This window comes from Poecilia formosa, unplaced genomic scaffold (genome assembly GCF_000485575.1).
Source record: "Poecilia formosa unplaced genomic scaffold, Poecilia_formosa-5.1.2 Scaffold937, whole genome shotgun sequence".
NCBI classification, from domain to species: domain Eukaryota; kingdom Metazoa; phylum Chordata; class Actinopteri; order Cyprinodontiformes; family Poeciliidae; genus Poecilia; species Poecilia formosa.
Genome location: NW_006800876.1, coordinates 5,818 through 16,023, shown reverse-complemented (window position 1 = coordinate 16,023; position 10,206 = coordinate 5,818). Strand labels below are relative to the sequence as shown.

At 34.0% G+C, this 10,206-nt stretch overlaps 1 long non-coding RNA gene across 1 annotated transcript in view; it reads right to left on the bottom strand.

Annotated features, from left to right (window-relative positions):
- Nucleotides 1-4,862: 4,862 nt before the first annotated feature.
- Nucleotides 4,863-10,206, bottom strand: part of LOC103132153 (uncharacterized) — an 8,737-nt gene continuing 3,393 nt past the window's right edge. The window contains exons 2-3 of the long non-coding RNA XR_001660861.1: nt 5,185-5,318; nt 4,863-5,031 (exon numbers count right to left, since the gene is read on the bottom strand). This is a non-coding gene — a long non-coding RNA (uncharacterized LOC103132153). The remainder of the gene's footprint in view (nt 5,032-5,184; nt 5,319-10,206) is intronic.

Sequence of the window (10,206 nt, the reverse complement as noted above, 5' to 3'; positions counted from 1 at the left end):
CCTCTCCTGGAAGTTATAGAGGATTTAAAATGGATCCTGTAGATCCTGGAAGCCAGTGAGCTCACATTATATCTGTCCACACAGAGACAATCAGAAGGTAAAGGTCCATGAAGTGATATCTGGATGTGAGCAGTGAACCAGATGATCCAAGTAAAGATTTAATGTTCCTGCTGATCCACTAAGAACCATTCTCTTAAAAAAGATGTGTTAAAATTAACACAAAAACTGAGTCATCACCTTTAATGCACATTTTGTGTTCATTTTAACACACAATGTGTTAATATTTACACAGCATTATAACATGCTGGATGTGTTGAATATTTCAGCATATTTTCGTGGTAATTTGTGTTTGTCAGGGAGAATATACTCCTTGCTGACATCAGATTGTGCAATTATTCTCAATGACAGTTTCCAGCATTTTTTTTTCTAAAATGGTTTTAAAATTTTTTTGTTTAGTATTTATAACAATTGTTACTTCATCTAAAAATCTAATTATTACTATATTGTGGCAGGGTTTAAGGACTTTTATAAATGATGCAGTGTAACAATAATTTTGTACTGCTTCTATTTACTTATATTTCTATATTTTGTAATATAGAAATTCAAGTGAGTTTGTATATTTACTCATCTTCAAGTCTAATATGCATTATACATTTTGATTTTTTACATAATTTTGTTTGGTAAAAAACAACAGACAATTCTGTAGCATTTACAGTAAATATAATTTGAAATGGCTATGAGCTACGAAAGTTTAACTGACAACCTCACACTTGTTGTCAAGCTGCTAAGTGGCAACATCAAGGCACCATAACTGGGTGAGATTGAATTAGTATCTTGTTTGATTTATGGGAATTTTCTTGATTCACTCGTTGCAAAATTTATTACTGTATTTTTTGTTGCTATGACAGGGTACTCTGAAATGTTATGCTGGGTTTCATGTAAAAGCTAGCTAGCATGTTATTATGGCACAGACAGGTGGTGGGTTGCATTTGAATTGAAAATTATTCTAGTTGTGTAGTGTTAATTTTAGAGGAATAAAATGTTAAACTTCTTTGATCGTTGTTTTCCTCTAGCCCAGGGGTGCCCCAAGGTCAGTCCTTGAGGACCGGCATCCTGCATTTTTTAGTTCTCTCCCTTGTTTAATGCACCTGGATCAAATGATGGCTCTTTAGAAGACCTAAGAGGAACATTGACAAGCTGAAAAGGTTGTTACTACTACCAGGGAGAGAACTAAAACGTGCAGGATGCCGGCCCTTGAGGACCGACTTTGGACACCCCCAAATCCAGGATTCTGCATGTACACAGTGGAAATCAACTTCAAACATATCTAGAGTTTCATTCAGACAATTTAATGCATAGAAAAAAACAGATCAGCATCACACCCAAATCATCAAGAAGTCCAAACCATAAAACAGACATTAATTACCTGAGAAAAGTAGAAAAATGAACAAACAAGCAAAAACAGGAGAAAAACAAAGGCGCATTTGGGAATCGCTCGTGCGGCCACAAAACGAAGCAATTCGGCTTGCTGCTGTGAAGTGGAAACTTTTATTAAGAGGTGTATTCCTAATTTTAATATATGCATTGAAGGTGTGACCTCTCCTTCTAAATCTCAGCAGTTTCAAATTACTTAGGATGGGAGACCTATTCAAAATCAAAGAGAAAGAGAGCAAAGGTCGAAGAGAGCAAAAGTCAGAGAGAGCAAAGGTCACTCTCAAAACAGGATGTTCTCATGCCAGTTACATCTGGAATCTCCCAGATCCTCCCTTTCTAAACATTTGAACAAAGACCCTAGCTGCCAGAAAGAGATTTGTCTTCCCCATACCTTGCTCATTTTCCTGCCTGAGCTATTCATCAAAAAACAGATTCCTGCTTTAACCTAAAGTGACATGAAGGTAATTTGGAACCCAATTTTTTTATTTTAAAACGCTGATAATTTTATATAATATTGTACATATGGTTAAGTTTAAAAACTAGCATATTTAAAATTTATTTCCCTAACAGTAGTTAATGCAATTATGGCCTAATTGTCCCTTTGAAATGTTATTTACACCTTTTGTCCCATTACATGTTGGTGCATTTTTTTGTTTCAAGTAAAATGTTGCTGTGTCATTAAGAAATTCTAAAAGTAACGGTTGGAGCAGTTAACAGCTGTTAGTAGCGCTGTGGTGTTCTGTGATCCAGTGGAGCCAAGGGGGAAAAAAAGCAGGAGCAATCATTTTATTCGCATTCAGTACAGTAGTATCAACTTTCCCTGTCGTTTCTTCAGGGTTGTGACCACATTAACCTAAACCCAGTATTATTTAATTTTTACTTTATGACCTTGTTAGAAAATTAATACCGTCCGTTAGCAGATCTTATAACATGTTAGCTTCAAGCTAACATTGGTGTGCAGTGGTACTGTGGAGCCATGCGGTGCTGCAAAAAGTTACAAAAAACAACCGCAACACTTGTACTTTTGTACTGCTTTCATTCCATTCCAATATCAGTACATTCAAGAAATATTCAAAAGTACGACAAAAATTTAGTTTGTTCGGTTTTGTGGGATAAACAATATCCTCAGATAAAGAAGATTGAGAAATTTGACTGCTTATGTTATTCTTATTTAATCCCCTTCTGCTGAACCCTCCAAGTGATTGTTTAAAAATCTGAAATGCACATGTAATGGGAAATCAAATCTTCAAACGTAGTCCTGTTTGTAAAAAAAAAAAATCATTTACTGACTTCAAGCTTGTTTTTGATACTTTGCTATTTTTCTCTTTACAGATCTTTAAGCTGAGGCAGTAAAATGTGATCTTATTTTATCTTATGAATTACTAAGATGGAGTGCTGTTCTTTTGTTCCCCAGTTAACTTCGTAAAGCTGATAGGCTGAATGAATATTAAGGGTTTCTGGACATGTCAGATCTGGTAGGTCTGCTTCTTTTCCCCCTGTAACACTATGACTGACACAACGATGATCTACTTCTAGTTTTCTAAAAAATGTTTTGCTTTCTTTTGCTATAGCTGGACAAAGTTTGGAAGGATAACGGATGAATAGGCAGACTTATTTATTTGTACATGGGAAGCCGACATCATACCAAAACTCAAAGACATGGACAAAGGTATTTATGTGGAACCAGGGATTTGTGATCTTTGTAAATAAAATCTTAGAAATGTAACACCAAATTCAGGTCATAATGTTAAAACAGGAGAAAAGTTTACAAAGACACTTTTGTTGGAAGAAAAAACAAACAATAAAATGTTTACCTACATTAGAGGAAATTTTTTTGTGATGAAAAATCTTTAATATAATATCAGCCAGTGATAGGAAAGTAAATTGATTATTATATAAAAAGGTGAATGCTTTGTATTTATAAGGCATCTGTTAACTCAGTGATTCTCAACCCTGGTCCTCACCGCCCCCCTGTCCTGCATGTTTTAGGTATTTCCTTTCTGCCACACACCTGAGTTGTATCTCTGGGTGATTAACAGGCTTCTGCAGTACTTGATGGTCATGCAATCATTTGAATCAGCTGATCTGGAATAGAGGCACATCTAAAACATGCAGAGCAGGAGGGGGGCGCTGAGGACCAGAGTTGAGAAATACTGTGTTAACTAGATGATCCTGGAGTAGCTCTGGTTAGAGACTCTGGATCTAAATGGACCTGCTGTGTTCACTGAAGTTCTTTCAATAATTTTTGCATGACCAATAACCCAGCTGGTAACATGGACTTCATTGTTATCAAGTCCATTCACTGGACACAAAGAATGGTTCCCTATGGTTTCTAATGTTGAGGATTGTTGATTATTCTTAGTATTAATACTAATGTGGTTCATTGTAAATTGTGGGGCATGCAAAATAGTAGAGGGCTTTAAGTTAGGCCTGCAGGAGAGACTGTCTGTTAGCAGGGAGGAAGGACGCCATAAATTAACTCTGTCTCAAGCGAGCAGGCAGCGATGGAGACATGTTGGGTCAGAGAGAGAGAAAACACTAAAAACTTGAGGAAAACAAATTAACAACACAAAATACATTTAATAATTGCAATTTAATTAGTAGAATACCATTTAGTTCAAATTAACATGATTTGAACTAGTCTAATTTGTAGTTTTATATTGACAGCCCTAGTAGTGTACAAACCAGGCTAACCTGTAACATCAGTTAGTGAAGCATAAGCAAAACTAGTATAACATTAATTAGAAAATGTCTAGAATGAATGTGTTGTATTGGAAACTATTCAGGGACACTCTAAAAGTATGTGAAGATAAGTGTCTTAATTCTTGAAATCTGTGCTTTGATCAAGACGATGAAGAAGTTCTGAATCACTTGACAACACAGGCTCTTGTGACGATCCCCTCCTGTCCAGTAGGTGTCTCTAGTCCACTACGTGTTTTTTCTTGTTTCATTTCAGGAAGCAGGTAGATGGGCTGTTAATTGAACACACCGGCAGCTGATAAATACTGACATCTAGTCAATCATTGGTCTGCTTGATTGCCCTCCAGACCAGGCCGGAATGAGCAACACTGGCCCACACTTCTCTCTGACTGGCTGTCCTGATCTCCCAGAGCATATTTTTTTATAAAATAAATTGTTTCTATAGATCCGCTCGTCTGTCTCCCATTTTTGTCAGCGCCTTTGAGCTGGGCGTGACACTCTGATTGTCACTGTTAAAATTATTGCAAAGATCTGTGTTTGAACTACTTTCTCTGCCAGGTAATAAAACAAAATAACTTTTGGTTGAACACGAACCGTAAGGACCCATAGAAAGAGCAATATCATTGATGTAATGCATATGAAAATTAAATAATTTAAAATTCAGTCTAATGTTACAAAGACAATAGAAAGCAAACAAACATGCTATCATCACATGGCCACAATCTCAGATATAAACATTTAGAAACAGCTCACCTCTCTGATGGTGGAGATCCAGGAGATTTAAAGTTAATGAATGCACCCTTTGACCTGTCGCTCTTAAAGGACACACAGCTGGGTTCTGGTTCTGGTTCTGGTTCAGGTTCTGGTTCTGGTTCTGGTCTGAGTCTCTGATGGATCCTGACAGAAACATGATGATTAAAACTGAATCTGTTCAGTCTGGATGAAGCAGCAAAGAGGAGCAGCAGCAGCTTCATCACCACGTCTGTTTTGGCCTGATATAGTGAACGCTGTGTGAAAAGGGCTGTGGACAGTTAGAGATGGTGACCTCACCTCTGACCTTTGCTCTGGCTCTCATCTTCCCCACACAGAGTGGTTTTAGAGGGAGGGACTCCCTCCTCTCTGTCCTCACACTGATCCATGCTGCTGAATTCACATCAGCTCACACACACACTTTCTAGCTTCACCTGCAGAGGAAACACACATCATTCATCTGCACATCTTCTCCTCCTCCTTCTTCTTCTTCTTCTTCTTCTTCTTCTTCTTCTTCTCGTCAGTTTTATGGCGGTTGGCAAGAAACTTTTAGTAGCATTACTGCCACTTACTGGTATGGAGTGTGGTTCGTGATGGTTTAAATATTTATCCTCACATATATTCTACCATAAATTCTATCTAACATACACTCACACATTCACACGTAAAAACACATACATACTTGTGCACAACTTTGTATATCATGCCTTCATTCACAAACACACTATAATTAAATTCTATTAAATAATTTCGTTTTCTTAAGAAATCGAATAATTATTTGCATATGTTTACTCCCTAAATTCTTCCTCAATATATCTAATAAATTAATCTTCTCCTTAATCCTTTCACACGCTCTCTTCATGTATCTTCTCTCTATTTCATATTTATGGCATTCTAATATAACATGTTCTATGGTTTCATATTTATCANTATCTTCTCTCTATTTCATATTTATGGCATTCTAATATAACATGTTCTATGGTTTCATATTTATCACAGTAATCACATTTGCCAGTTTTATGTTTTTGAATTTTAAAAAGTGTATAATTAAGTCCTGTATGTCCAAATCTTAACCTTGTTATCACTCTTTCCTCCTTTCTATTTCTTCTTTCTCCTACATTCTTCTGAATTTTATAAAACCATCTTCCTGTTTTATCTTCATCCCACCTTTGTTGCCAAACTTTCATCAGTTTCTCTTTAACAATACTCTTTCCATCAGATTTACTTATTTTAACTGTATAACTAATAGGATTTTTAATTGCCCTGTTTGCCATTTTATCTGCCCTCTTGTTTCCTTCTACTCCAATATGTGCTGGAACCCACACAAATAAAACTATCAAATCCATGTTTTGTATTCTAAATAATGTATGAAATATTTCTAATAAATATCCATCCTACTATCTGTTTGATTATTTTTTAAACTTGATAATGCAGAGCTTGAGTCTGAACATATTATTGTTTTTAATGGTTTTATGTCTTCTACCCATTGTAAAGCCAACAATATAGCCAACATTTCTCCTGTGTATACTGATAATCCATCTGTAATTTGTTTTCCTATTTTTATATTGAATTCTGGTACTACAAACGCTATTCCTATTTTCCCAGTTATTTTTGACTCATCAGTATATATTTGAACATATTGATAATAATTATTTAAATATAACTGCACTGAATAACTATCTACAATGTATGATTTATCTTGTTTCTTTTCCATTATTGACATATCTACTGTTGCTTCTGGTAGAATCCAGGGTGGTATAATTGATATTGGTGTTTGACTAATTTCTAAATTATTCATTTCAAAATTTTGTATTTTATTTTCAATTGTCCATCCAAAACTCCTCATTTCTTTCTTTTCTTTTTCCCAACATAGATTTTAAATTTCCAGAGTTGGATGATCAACGTTATTGCCTTGCAAATTTAACCAATAATTGATTTCTAATTTTGTTCTTCTTAAATCTAATGGCATTTCTCCCATCTCTACTTCCATTGCTGCTCTTGGTGTGGTTTTAAATGCTCCAGTATATAATCTTAGTGCCTGATGTTGGATAATGTCTAATTTAACCAGATGTGTTTTAGCTGCTGAACCATAAACTAAACAACCAAAGTCTATGTTGGATCTTATCATACCTGTATAAATCTGTTTTAGTGATTGTCTATCTGCTCCCCAGTCACTGCCAGCCAAACATCTCAAAATATTCAATATTTTCTTACATTTATCAACAACTTTATATATATGCCATTTTAATTTTTCATCAAACCATAGCCCTAAAAATTTTATACACTTTACCTGCTCTAACTCTTGATTATATAATTTCAATTTTATTTCCCTGTTCATTTTTTTCTGAGTAAATATCATTACTTTCGTTTTATCAACTAACTTAAATCTCCATGGCAACGCCCATTTCTCTATTCCAATAATAACCTCTTGTAATTTTTTAACAATAAAATCAACATTTTTCCCTCTTTTCCAAACAGCTCTATCATCTGTGAAAAGTGAACACCCCATGTCTTTTCCAATATCTTTAAATACATCATTTATCATAATTGAAAACAATAATGGACTTATAATACTCCCCTGTGGAGTTCCATTTTCTACTACATATTTTCCTGAGATAATTTCTCCTATTCTAACTTGTATTTTCCTGTTTGTTAAAAAGTCTTTAATCCATTTAAATATTCTCCCTTTAATACCCAACTTGTTTAATTTAATTAGTAATCCATCCACCCACATCATGTCATATGCCTTTTCTATGTCAAAAAATACGGCCAATACACTTTCTTTATTTACGTGAGCTCTTCTAATGTCATGCTCTTAACATAACGTTGGATCATTTGTACTCCTTCCTTTTCGAAAACCACTTTGATATTTTGACATATATCCTTTTCTATTTAGATAATATATTAGTCTATTATTAATAATTTTTTCCATTATTTTACATAAATTTGATGTTAAAGCTATTGGTCTGTAATTTTCTGGGTTTGAATTATCTTTTCCTGGTTTGGCTATTGGTAATATAATTGATTTCTTCCAATTCAATGGTAATTGTCCCTCCTCCCAAATTTTATTATATAATTGTAATAATATATCTTTAGATTTTTCACTAAATTGCCTTATCATTCTATACCAGATTTGGTCTTTACCTGGTGCCGTGTTTTTTGTCTTCTTAAGTGCATTATTCAATTCCGTTTTTGTAAACTCAACATTCAACAAATTATTTGTTTCTTCATCGTTCTGTAATAAATCTTTATATATAATTTTTGTATGTTCTCTTACTTTTCTTCCCTTTTCACTAATATTATTTGAACTATGAATTTTACGAAACGTTCTTGCCAATATTTCAATGTTGTCTTCATCTCTTGTTATATTTGTATCATCTATTTTTAGTATTGGATATTCAAACTCTCTTTTTATACCATTCATTCTTTTGATTACTTTCCAAATTTTCTCAATTTTTGTTTCTTTCCCTATCGTATTACAAAAATTTCTCCAATATTTTCTTTTTGCATTTTTTATAGTTCTCCTTACTATTGCTTGCTTTCTTTTATAATCAATTAAATTCTTATACATTGGATTATGTTTGAGTACCTTAAATGCTTTATTTCTTAATTTTATTGCTTCTTTGCACTCATTTGTCCACCATGGCACCATTTTCTTACCATTCTTACTCCCTGATTTTTTATGGAAAGATCTGCTGCTTCCGTTATTATCTTACAAATTATTAAATTTGCATAATTTATATCCATACTCATATCTACTTTTTCTAAGTTTATTTGACTTATATGTCTAAATTTAATCCAGTCTGCCTTATTAAAATTTAACTTTTCCCCAAGCTTTATATTCTTATTATTTAACTTTAGTCCTACTCTTATTGTTATGGGATAATGATCTCTACCTATTGTAGATTTTTTATCAATGAACCAATCACAAATACCAGCTAAAACATTTGAAACAATTGTTAAATCAATAACTGATTCCATCCCCGTTCTTATATTAATTCTCGTTCCCTTCCATCATTAATACATACTAGATTTTTCATTTCCATTAATTCTTCTATAACTTGTCCGTTTTTATCATTACATTTACCCCACACTGTACTATTTGCATTAAAATCTCCACACCAAATTACTTTCCCTTCCAGATATTCAGTTAACTCCTCCATTATCTCAATCATTAATGTTTTACATGGATTATAAAAATGTACTATTTTGAATTTACCTTCTTGTTCCCATATCTCAATTGCCACATACTCTAGTTCTTTCCCTTTTCCAAATACCTGATATTGTATTCCTTGTTTTATAAATATTCCACATCCTCCTCCACTTCCTTCTGATCGATCTCTTCTTACACTATCATAACCTTTAATCACATAATCTAATGTTGTTTTTAACCATGTTTCCTGAACACAAATAATTTCCAGTTGTTCTTCAAGCTCATCAATATAACCTTTAAGTTCCTGTCCATTAGCACTTAAACTTCTAGCGTTCCATTGTAATATTAACATGAACCGTTTTCACCTGATGGTCCTGGTCTCCCATCTTCCTCCAACTTTTTATTTATGTTCTCCCATGATCCCTCTTTAAAGCCCAAAAACTTTTCAGCTCCTCTCACTATTATTTTAATCTTCTCAGTTTTGTGTTTGGCTTGGTCAGTACAGTTGATAACATAGGCTATGAATAATATTAGTTTTCCCACTGGTACTGTGACATTATCTTCAGTCTGTACTTTGCTTTGTTGTGTAGTTTGACTCACTGTTTGTTCAATCTCTCTTGTTTTCTGTTCCTTCACATTTTTAACTGCTTCTGCATAGCTTATGTTTTTAGTTGTTTTAATCTGTGTGATTTCTTTTGCTCTCTTCCTTACTTCACATCCTCCAAACGTAACTATGATTCCCTCCACAGTTACAATATTTCTCTTGTGCTTCTTCTTTACACTCTTCTAATTTATGATCTTCTCGACATCTCTCAACCTGCACTTCTACTATCAGTCCACTAGCTGGAGACATGGAGCAACATTTACATTCACTGATTCACTCTGACTGAACATCAAGAACTGAACATTTGCTCCATAAATACTTAATGATGTGACTGAATGAAACACATTTTAATAATAATACTTTATCTTAAAGGATGCGGCAGAAAACTGCTGTGTATGAGGTTAATTGTTTAAACCTGAGGACTCGTTCATGAAAGTAAGATTCGGAGATCCAGGATAAGAGATAAAGCCAGACTTGACACAGCACCATCAGTTCATTCTAGATTTTTCCATGTCACAAAGTCCAAACCAATCTAAGGAAGTGTGTCTATATTGAGCCAGGTCTA